General features: G+C 36.3%; 1 long non-coding RNA gene across 1 annotated transcript; it reads right to left on the reverse strand.

The window, feature by feature from the left end:
- Positions 1 to 2206: 2206 nt before the first annotated feature.
- On the reverse strand, positions 2207 to 2686 carry LOC110684836. Its single transcript, XR_002503855.1, has 2 exons — positions 2381 to 2686; positions 2207 to 2295 (listed from the first exon to the last, which is right to left on the reverse strand). It is a non-coding gene; the product is annotated as an uncharacterized LOC110684836 (long non-coding RNA).
- Positions 2687 to 11489: the final 8803 nt, after the last annotated feature.

Raw genomic sequence — 11489 nt, forward strand, 5'->3', positions numbered from 1 at the left:
AATTATATTATGGTTTGAGAGTCATCATCAAGTCTAAAAATATGTAAAATAATGTAAAGTGAAAGAGATTACGTATCAAAACTCTTGGAACGTATATACCTTGAGTATGAACATATGGGGGGAGTTATGTGACTTTATATTTGATCATAACTTCTACGGGGAGTACAGGACGCTGCATTTTCCTTTATTTATTTTATGCGCAGGACGTCCAGTCACTTTCATGTGGCATTTGCCTACCCAGTTAGCTCCCGGTGTAGTTTACCTCAATTTATTTGGGGCAGAAATTTGGTGGGAAACCCGTTTGATGCGTAATCAAATTAAATAAGCAATTAATTTATCTATTTGTTGGTTTGGTATGTTGTATGCTTGTAACAGGTGCAGAAAGGTAAGTTGTGTGTTGATAGGATGAAAGCATGTTAGTGTGTACTGTTTACGCTTATGTACTCATCATTGCTGATTGTGTGTTTGTATGTTTGTTTGGCCTTGTCTTTATCTTGGCCCTAAGACGACCCATTTCTAATGGCGAGTAGTGGGGACAAAGTACAGAGAAGTTTTTTAGGTGATGAAGCATATTCATAATGGGCATGAGTGAAGAGCGAATCATGCTTAGCTTCTATAAGAATATGAAGTGGTTTATTGTTTTGATTATCATATATTTTGATTGTGAGACTAACACAAAGGTTTTTAAAATTCGTTTTCTGTCTTAATAAGGGCCTACAATATAATGGTTCCAAGTTGTAGGTTGACTTCGTTTAACTTTGGTTTGAGTTTACTTTCCTTTGGTTTGACTTTTTAAGTTAACTTGTTTTGAATGGTTTTTAAAGTGAGTCTTCCGCTGTGAGTCTTTGATAATTGTCTTAGCCGTTTTCACGGTGACGGTAATGTCTTTGAATTTCCTATTTCGTATTTTAAAAAGAGCAAAACAGGTATTTTAAAGGAAAGGAATTTCTAGGGTGTTACATTAGTTCTGTCCTGTATTCTGTGTCATTGATAATAACCCATGATTTGTTACTAATTTTAAAAAATATTGCATAGGAGATAAATCACCTATTTGTTTTCTTTTGATTTTTTGCAATGCATTGTCGGTGGATGTATCTCCATCGCTTACAATTTCTGGGTTTTCTATTAGTATTTGTTTTAATATTTGTTTTAGCTTCATGTTACTTAGTTTAAAATGAGCAGCCTTCTCAAGCTCTTTTGTACCTAATTTTGCAACCGATTTATGCCATTGCTTATATATATTTCCCTAATTAATGTTTATGTTTACTTTTATTCACGTTAACCAATAATTTCCATTTACCCCCTACTTGTTCAACCCCCAGAAGTTGAAAGGGACAACAACAATACCTTTTTGTACTAGTGTTGTGTCTAGCTTTGAATTTTTTGTCAGGTGAAGGAAAATTATACCTATAAGTCCACTTCTTTCACATCTAATATAGACTCGACCATGCCCCAATCCATTCCCTCTTCGAGAAGACTGGATAGCAAAATACATATCATTATCTTTGCCGATTTCTATCACCTATCAAACAATTTTTCGATCATTAAATAACGTGTCTGTCATGAAAAGATAGCCAACATTAGAATAGTATTGAATGTTTTCATCTGGTGTAAAATAGTAATCCTGACCATAGTTTTGAGAAAAAATCATCTCAACAATAAATAAAACAAACAAGTAATATCGTTTAATTAAATAATATTCTTATCAATTATAACAATGTTCAAGGATAACTATATAATCTAATCCAGTACCATGTAATCATGTATTAAAGAATTACCTCATTAGTTATTCATGATTTAGATCATGATTTTGTGTTTATACTTTTTACAATTTATGCTTCGGCTGAAACTGCTCAAAAGCCTTTATTTTTGGTCAAATCTCTTTGATCTTATTTCTGCTTCTCCGCTTCGTTGGTGTATTATAGGTGATTTCAATGACCTATATTTATTAAATAATAAACAGGGTGGAAAAGCCCCTACTCCCTCAAAGATTTGCTCAATTTACTCAAGCTATCGATATCCCTGCTATTGGGTCATTTCAAGTGTCCTTGGAAGTTGCATCTGCTTACGAACGATATCAAGAAAATTTTGGAGTCTTTTTCAGCCTTTCATTCCCAGCATATTTATCGTGAAGGAAATCGAGCAGCAGATTACGTTGATTCTCTCGGTTATTCAACCCTAATACACCAAGATATTGGCCCCTTCATGGATAACAAATTTTCTTATTTTTTATTTCTAGACAGATTAAGTTTCGGTCTCGCGGGAAGACGAACTTAATCTCCCATTGTATCTTACCTTTAAAACAAAAATGTAATCATGTATTAAGCCCTGGAAAACTAATCCGGTAACATGTATTAGGCCTAAATATATATTATGGTACCTTGCATCGGGTCCCGAAACTCCAATCCGGTCCCTTGTGTTAGTCCTGAAATTTAGAACTGGTGTCTTGTGTTAGGCCTTAGAATTTTGAACTAGTACCCTTAATTAGGCCCTGGAATTTTGAACAGGTACCCTTGCTTAGGTCCCGGAAATTGAAACTGGTACCCTCTATATAGGCCCCCGAAAATGCTAGCTGGTACCAACTATCAGGCCCCGGAAACTCTAGCCGATACCAACTATTTGGTGAGGATGTTTCTGTTCCAAGCCAGTGAACCAATACGAGCTTGGTGACCTTCCCTTAATGTTCTCACTTGCAAGAACAAAACAATAACAATAAGAAATCAAGCGAAACATAAAACGAGCAGATGAGAAACCAGGACTACTAACAAAATCAAGAAATAAAGTATGCAAGTTAGATTTATTCACCTTTCTACTGGAAGTAGAATCCCAGGCCTGAATTTTAGAATTGTCCAAGCCAATGGCAATATGACGACAATCAGGTGCCCAACTCACACTAGTTACTGGGCCTTCATCATCAGAAACAGTCACAAGCTCCAATGTAGTAAGTGTGGATGCATCCCACAGGTATACAGTGTTTTCAAGAGCAATAGCAAGAACATTGCCCTTACCCCAATCGAGTAAGTTCAAGTTGTAGTCATTTATCATGCCAGGGTAATCCAGTATGCGCTCTGCAGTCTGAAACACAACCACAGTGTAAATTTTAAGAATTGAACACCAAGAAAAAAAATCCAAAAAAGAGCAGAACACAGTAAGAATATGATCTTGGAGTCTAGGCACTAAGCAATAGGCAAGTTCACATGTGTAGGCTAAGCAAGACTAGGCACTTCAGTTAAAGATGATTGGTAACTCATACCTAACATTTTTACATACAATGATACAAACACATTCAGAAACTCTGAAAATAAGATATAGTATTCATTGAAATTTTCAAAATACTATATTTTCATCACAGCATGAATCATGCACCAAATTTTTACAAGCTAAACAAGCTAGCTCCTACATGATATCATAAAGGACAATGTACCGGATAACTATAACCTAGGGTAACAAATAATGCTTCCAAACTCAGATGACATAAAAATCAATCTGAAAATTAAAGAGCTTTACAGTAAGGTTTTGAACAAGCAAACGATGATCATAAGGGAGATGAGCGCTAGCATGGATTGCAACAACACTGAAACTTGCATCGATGTCCCTATGCATCATTAATAATAACTTGTCAGATTTTTACTAACTAATGCAAGAAATTATGTATGAGAACAATGTACACATTTAAAGGTCTCAGATGTCCTTATGCATCATTAATAATAAACCCATAAATCAGTTCACAAATCTGCCCAAAAGTCTCAACAAATCAAACATAAAATGTATTGATTGGAATAATGGCAAATAGGATTTGGGTGTACTATCTCATATATTGGACTTACATCATAGACATATGGATAGGAGAAAAAAAAAAAAAAAAAAAGGGAGGCCATTTAAGAGTCTTAGTTCCCCCATAACTATCACTGACAACCCACCTTCTTCCATGACTACCAATTCTGCCTAAAGACTACAATCCCAGAACAAACGGTTCATGGGAGATCAATGGCAAATATTATTCATCACTTCACCAGAAGTTGGGCTCTCTCAAGCAAAGGTTTCATCATTGACAACAGGGACAGACATATCGATAGTCAATGGGGTAAAACAGGGACAGACATTGGGGTGAAACAGGGACAAGCATTGGTTTGTTATATTAGGGTTAGTTAAAAAGGGACATAGTCAAGGAGTATATTCCAAGCAACATTAACCAAGGGACATAATCAAGGAACATATGCCAAGAAACATTAAACAATGGACATAATTAAGGGACATATTCCAAACAACATTAAACAAGGGACATTAAAAAGGGACATAATCCAAGAAACTCATGCACATATCACAGACACACTAACATCAATAGCAACAACAACATATCACAATCATATATCCCCTAGCCAGCAACAGATCACAGTTGCTGGCAACCATTTATCAACAAGCAACACACCATCCTCCATCTCAGTCAACAATAAATCAGAAATTTCATCAACAACATCAAGGGACAAAATCCAATAAATTCAAGGGACGACATATAAAAGGGCAATCAAGTTACCTAATTAAAGGAGCACCCTAATTTATGCTTCATCCATGAAGCATTCAAATTAGAGTTATCTACGATTAGGATGGGACACACATCTTTAAAATTCAAAGAATGTATGCATCTAAAGAGACAATTCATCAACCGCTTGGATCAAAATCAGAAGAATAATCCATAATTAAGGCCAAAACCAAAATGAATTCATAAAAAAGCCAAACCCGAAACTAATTCGTAAAAAAAAGGTTAAAACTTGTGATTTTATCAATTTATATGCATGACATGTACTACTCCGTATATGTTACGAGTAAAGTTAATTCAAAAATTCGCAAAATTCATCATCATTCCTCAACAAAAACCAAAATTCATTAACAAAAACCTCACTTCATTCATCAACAAAAACCGCAAATTTCCTCAAAATAAAGAAAATAATTCATGAATCCATCAGGGGGTTTTTTTTTCATCAAAAACTTCTCAAACTGTGTTACCTTAACGGACAAACCGGAGCAAATCACAGTGAGAAGTTGTACGATGAAAGTGAGTCTCTTCATCATATGGATTATCCTAGTGTAACTACTTACGGCCAAGAGACTCAACGCATTATGATATCTATAGCACACAGCATGTCCGCTCAAAGAGGTTCATTGGGCACATTAATAGTACACATGCTCATCATTCATAACAATAATAGTCCCCTTGCATTCAATAATCCAACAACAATAACGAGCAACAATAATCCAGCCCGCCAGCAACGTATGCTGGCATACAACATGAATCGTTCATCCGCCACTTAAACATGCTTCTAAGTATAGAATTAAAATTTAGAAAACTTAAATAACAGAGAGGTTAGGGTTTCAGAAATCTACCAACAAATGTCAGCAAGCAAGTTCATTTCGAACAGGGAGACTCAATTGGAGCATTTTTCAGGACCTTTCGTGAACTGGGGTTAGTAGAACCTGTGGTGCGTTTCACTGACCCACAAGCACCAGAGCTACATTCTGGGTTCTGGGTATTCTTTGGTGGTTCAGTTACAACCTCGGAAACGAACCCTGGTGAACTGAGATCTTGGTTTTCGTCATCATTCCTCAATAAAAATCGAAATTCATCAACAAAAACCTCACTTCATTCATCAACATTCATCAACAGAAAACGTAAATTTCAACAACATTCATCAACAGAAACCGCAAATTTCATCAAAATAAAGCAAATAATTTATGAATCTACTTGAGCAGAGGAGAGAGAAAGGTCGAGTTTTTAAGAACGATACCCACAGACCTTGACGATACCCAAATTTCCATCACTAAGCAAATTAAACAAACATTTACAAACAACAAAAACCCTAGAAATTGAAAAATAAATCAAATTAACAATCTGAAAAAGGAAAGTATATACATACCAATAACCAAGAGCAGAAACTAGGCCGACTTTTGGACTGAGAAGGAGAAGGAGAGCGGTGTTGCTTACGGCGCAGTTATGGACAAGGAGATCGAAGGAGAGAGACAAGGAAAGGGAAAGCGACGGTGGCTGAGGGATCTGGCCTGCGGTGGCTTCGAGATCTGGCCGGCGGTGGTTTCGATTGCATTAACATTAACATAGTAGGTGGCCGGCGGTGGAGAAGGAGATCAAAGGAGAGAGAAAAGGAAAGGAAATGAGATCGAGGAAAGAGAAAGAAAGAAGACAGAAAGAGAAAGAAAGAAAAAAAAAAAGGGCGAGAATTTTTTTTTTAAACAATAACATTCGCACCAGTTTGAATCGGTGCGATTAACTCATTTTCACACCGGTTTGGTTTGAACCGGTGCGATTACTCTTTCCCTCAATCCCGCCAATTTTTTTCCGCACCGGTTTTTAAAAACCGGTGCGCATTTTGCGGTGCTCATTGAATTTTTCTACTAGTGCTTCCTTCCATATAATGCCTCAAATGGAGCCATGCCAATGCTTACATGGTAGCTATTATTATAGGAAAATTCAATTAAGTCCAAGCTATCTTCCCATCCCCCTTGGAAATCTATAACACAAGCCCTCAACATGTCTTCCAGGTTTTAAATAGTTCTCTCAGTTTGCCCATCTGTGGCAGGGTGAAATGATGTACTCATCTTATGTGTTGTACCAAAGTTTTCCTGCACACTCTTCCAGAACCTTGAAAGAAACCTAGAATCTCTATCAGACACAATATCTTTTGGAACTCCATGTAATCTCACCACAATTTTTATGTAAGCTTTTGCAAGTTGCTCCATCATCCAGGTCTCCTTCATTGGTATAAACACTACAGATTTTGTAAGTCTATCCACCACTACCCAAATGGTGTCATTTCCATTCTTTGACTTTGGGAGGCAAGTCACAAAGTCTATTGATATACAATCCCATTTCCATCTAGGAATTTCCAATGATTGCACAGTTCCTAGCGGTCTTTTGTGTTCTATCTTCACTTTTTGACAAGTTAGACACTTTGCCACAAATTGCGCAACCTCATTCTTTATTCTGGGCCATCAATACATCTTTTTTACGTCTTTATATAGCTTGTCCCCTCCTGGGTGTACTGAATACGGTGTATTGTGAAATCAATTGCCCTTTTAGGTGGCATTCCAGGAATCTCATCTGGAAACACATCTAGAAACTCATTTACTAGTTCTATATCCTCAAGCTTAATTGTCTTTCATGTTCCATATTCCTCGCACTACAATAATACACTTGATGCCCCTTCTTAATATACTTTGCCAATTTTAACACAGATATGATCCTTGGGCACTTGGTTTCACCATGCATCCAATATGTCACCAACTCATTATCAGCTGTACTCATTTTTACTTTCTGTGATCTACAACTAATCTCTGCGCTATACTTGTTCAATCAATCCATTCCCAAAATGACATCAAAGTCACTCAACCCAAACTCAATGAGATCTGACAAAAACACTTTTCCTTTGATTTCTAAAGTACATCTTTAAAGGTCTTGTTACACTTTACTACCCCACCCGTAGGAATAACTATAGGCAAATCTACCTCATCTACGGTTTTCAAATAGTTTAATAATTTTGAAACAATGGCCTATGAAATGAAAGAAAAAGTTGCACCAGAATCAAACAAGACTTTAATAGGAATATAGTTAATAGAAAAGGTACCAGTGATGACATCTTTCATGGAATCAGCCTCATGCCTACTCATTACATTCAACTTTCCTGCATCTCCACCTTTCTATTGGTTATTTCCATTATTATTGTTGGTTTTCGCCGCATTCTGTTGTGCCCCCTTGTTCCCAGGATAGTTGTTGCTTCCCTGAAAGTTTCTCTGAGCCCCTCCTTGATTATTGCCCTGTTTGTTTCGATTAGGATCCTTGGAGAAACATTCATACCCCCTGTGTCCTAACTTGTTGCAAGCATGACAGGTAACAAAATTTCCATCACTATCCCTACCAGGATGGTTATTCTTGCACCTTTTGCAAAAATAGCGCCTTCCATCCTTATTATTTCCCTAGTTAGAGTTCTTAGCTCCAACATTAAAGTTCTGACATTGTTGTTGTGGAAGTTGTTGTTATAATAGTGGTACTTAGTTGTTCTGGTTACCTTGCGGGTTTCCAGAGTTTTGTCCCACCTCTTTTCTCTTCTCTTTTCCTTCCACTTCAGCTATCTCTTTCCTTTTCTTTAATTCCAAGGCATATAGGTGTGTAGCTCTCCCATACACTTCATCCAAGGTTTCAAATACTTGCCCACACAACTTTAACTACAAATTAGTAGTCAGTTCACTATCACACTTCCTAGCCTTAGACTTTTCTGTAGAGACAGACTCTTTAGCAAATCGTGACAGCTCAATAAACTTGGTGTAGTATTCAGTGACCGACATATTCCCCATTGCAAGGTTAGAAAATTCCTCAGCTTTTTGTTTCTGTAAGAAGTTAGGGTAAAACTTGTCCCTAACCTTCTCCTAAAACATAGCCCAGTTGAATCCAGGTAGTGCCTTAATGGTAATTTCATTTTGTTTCCACCAAAGGTCAGCTTCACCCCTGAGGTAATAGGTAGCACAACCTACATTTGAAGTTTCTGGACACCCTACTGCCCCAAACAGTTTCTCAAACTCCCTCAACCAGTTTCTAGTATAGTTGGATCAAGCTCTCCTTGATAAGTTGGTGGCTTGCTCTACGCCACCTTCTTAAACAGCTCTCCCTGAGCATCCACGTTATTGGTTGAGTTCCTTGCCAATTGTTGGGCAACAGCTGCCAACTGCCTCACAACTTCACTTAACTCTCCTCCATTGTTGTTGTTACCACTCCCTCCTGCCATCTTTCCTCGCCTTAATTAAAACAAAGGGGTCTTTATTAAATACGGTCTTGGCTAGCTCTCAAGTTAGACACCCATCTAACTAGTTAATACCCTGGCCTTGAAGCATACACAATAAATTTTAAGCTAATAAAGTGGGATTACAAAAGTTAAAATTCCCAAAAATTTGCAGCTTTGTCAACCAAATATTGATTGCTAACCAACCATACATTTAATAAAGCATCACAATAATAAATTTTTTAAAAAAAAACTCTCATAGATTCCCAGAGTTTAGAAATAAATCATTGGAATATTTGCGAGTAAGAAATGACTTCTTGGAGTAGTGATACGAAATGAATGATTTGGGAACGAAATGAATTATTTTGTTAATAAAATGAATTAAATGGACAAGGAAATAAATGAAATTTTATTGCTGATTAAGAAAATGAATGGAATACTGAAATAAAATGAGTTTAAATAACTTATGCAACTACATAAGTTTACTGACTCAATGTGGACATGCCACTTATTGCTTCACTGAAACTGGAATAATTAAAATGCGAAAACGAATCTAAGGATCCTAAAAGAAATGAAACTACAAAAATCTAGTCCTTTCGAACATTATCCTTCTTGTCGGTAGATTTTTTGTAGCTTCCAGGATCGAATTCAGGGTCATCTTCTTCCTCCATTGGTTCAGGTGACTCTAGTTCTTGCTCTACTTGGACAAACTCTTCATCTTCCTCATCGTCAGATGAAATGTCGATTATAATTGGAGTTGGAGGTGGATTTGGATTTGGAATCTCCATAATGGAACTATCAACAGTATGGTTACTCTCATCCATCATCTCTCCTTCTTCCTGCCCTCCATATGTCCCTGCTTGATTACCCTAAGTGGGAGAAGAAATTCCTGACTGATGACTAGGGGAAGGGGAATTATTCCCTGCAGGATTATCATAGTAGTAATTGGGTTATGGAATGTGCAAGCGCTCACAATGATATTTCTCAACTGGAAGAAATTAGGTACCTATAGTCTGGATACCACTGGCCATAATAGTCTCTGTATTTAAAGTAGTTTGGGATGTCCCTGGTAAATAGAAACCAGAATTTTTTGCTTTGACAGCAAGGTATGGGGCTTCATCCGGAAGACAGTGAATAATCATAGCAGAAACTCGATCAGGAAGGTCATAGTGCTTGTTTCCTAAGACATAGCTCATATGGGAACATAGAATCTGATCTTCTTGACATAGTCAAGCGGATGTTCATTGTTTTTCTTAACTAGAGTACCAATATGGGAATGTTTGTTAGGAAGAATCGGCATCATGTAAAGGAAAAGGCTTAGAAAAGAATTCCCTTCCCAAAGAAAATAAAATTATACAGTTCTTGCATGAATTAGGTTCAATGTTCAATAAAACAATTTCACCTATTCTTAATCACATAATCACATGCTTTCAATTAATCAATCCACATGATCAAACATCACAACCTAAAATATTAATGCATACAAGAACATAATTATTTCTAACTTATATGCCCAAATTCTTTCCTACTCAAGCTCACCAGCATGCTTTTAAAAGCTTTTAACACATAATACTTACCTCAATCCTTGCTTTCCTGCAAAATGGACAAACTAAAAATATTTATGACTCCTCCTTTAAAATTAATTTTCGAAAATAAGCCCCGAAAAAGGCCAAAATATTCGGCCAACATAAAAAACAAATTCGGACACCCCAAAATAAAAAATAAAAAAATTTCGGATGTCCTTCATAAAAAAAATTTCGGATTTTATATAATAACAAAAAAAAATTTGGACCTTTAAAAAAAATAATGAATAAATTTTACGGTTTTCAAAAATTAAAATAAGTGAAAATACCCCTCTTTTTAAAATAACTTAATCAAATAAGCAATTGGCCAAGTTTGAAACAATACAATTTCAAACACGTTTTTGGCTTTAGTGGTAATAAAAATCTCAACTTAAGCTCCCAGACACCATTTTGTAACACCCTAGAAATTCCTTTCCTTTAAAATACCTGTTTTACCCTTTTTGAAATACGAAATAGGAAAAATCTAAGACATTATCGCCACCGTGAAAACGGCTAAGGCAAATATCAAAGACACACAGCGGAAGATTTTTTTTAAAACCATTCAAAATAAGTCAACTTAAAAGTCAAACCAAACGAAAGTAAAGTCAAACAAAGTCAACCTACAACTTAACACCATTGTAGGCCCTTAAAACCAAACAATATCAAAAACCATTACGTTAGTCTCATAAGCATAAAAAATAAATAATATTCAAAGCAAATAAAACACATCATATTCCTATGGAAACTAAGCATGATTCACTCTTCACTCATGCCCATCATGAAAATGCTTCATCACCTGAAAAACTTCTCCCTACTTGTCCCCACTACTCCCTATTAGAAATAGGTCGTCGTAGGGCCAAGGTAAAGACAAGGCCAAACAAACATACAACACACAATCAACAATGCTAAGTAAATAAGCGTAATAAAACACACTATCATGCTTTCAGCTTATCATCACACAACTTACCTTGTTGCACCTGTAAACAAGCATACAAGACATTCAACACTTAACTAGACAAATACCAATGTCCATTTAATTTGATTACGCATCGAATGAGTTTCCCCCTAACCTACCCCAATAAAGGGGTACTAACACGGGAGCTAACCGTGACAGTATAAAAGAACCATTGTAAGTGGCGAAATT

Source organism: Chenopodium quinoa, unplaced genomic scaffold (assembly GCF_001683475.1).
Source record: "Chenopodium quinoa cultivar QQ74 unplaced genomic scaffold, ASM168347v1, whole genome shotgun sequence".
NCBI classification, from domain to species: Eukaryota; Viridiplantae; Streptophyta; class Magnoliopsida; order Caryophyllales; family Amaranthaceae; genus Chenopodium; species Chenopodium quinoa.